This window comes from Sinocyclocheilus grahami, unplaced genomic scaffold (assembly GCF_001515645.1).
Source record: "Sinocyclocheilus grahami isolate Dianchi unplaced genomic scaffold, SAMN03320097.WGS_v1.1 scaffold1036.1, whole genome shotgun sequence".
Classification (NCBI taxonomy): Eukaryota; Metazoa; Chordata; class Actinopteri; order Cypriniformes; family Cyprinidae; genus Sinocyclocheilus; species Sinocyclocheilus grahami.
In genome coordinates this window covers 605,253-606,031 of record NW_015506215.1, presented here as the reverse complement: position 1 = coordinate 606,031, position 779 = coordinate 605,253, and positions in this window count along the sequence as shown.

Genomic DNA, 779 nt, shown 5'->3' with positions numbered 1-779 from the left:
GACCCCTCCGGTGGGGTCAACGCTGGTAGAACTCAGGACACTGAGGCCCTCGGCTATACGAGGAGCTCAATGCTGTTCTGCTGTTTGTCTAAATGGAAAATCACCAGACATGCTGTCTTTTAATGAAGTGCTGCAGGGCCTTAGGGATGGCAGCTCTGTGTGTTTATTCTGGGAGCATGGCTTCCTTTGCTATACAAGAGACAGATAAAAACAGAGCAACTCATGTGAAAGACCCTCTTTGCTCTGTGGAAACTCTGTGGGTGCGTGAGACAGCACGGGAAGATGCGGCCAACCCAAAGTATTTGTTTTCCTTTCCGCAAAATCCAAAGAATCTCTCGCTCTGATTTCCAGTGGACAACAAAACAGACAGTTTAAGGCACTCCACTTTCAGCACGGGAGGTGAACTACAATTAAAAACCAATCAAAGCGGAGGCAAAATGCTTTTTCTCCCTCTAAACATGTGGTTTTCTTTAAATAAGATCTTTATTTATCTCTCAAGGCCAATATATATAATAAGGAGGCTTTAGGCACATGTACTACTTGACTAGCACTATATAAACAACAACTAGGAATCTGAATATAAAACAAATAAATACAAATTCTAAATAATAATGATAAAATGAAATCCCCTCTCTGCGGAGTTACATCATAAGCATTACAAACGGAAAATGAGAGATTAGGTTTAGCCTCAGCAACTCTCCTAATTATATATGCCTACCATAGCCACAGCACAGGACCTTTAATTGTGGTTTAGGAACCGCTGATCATCCAGTCAGTCA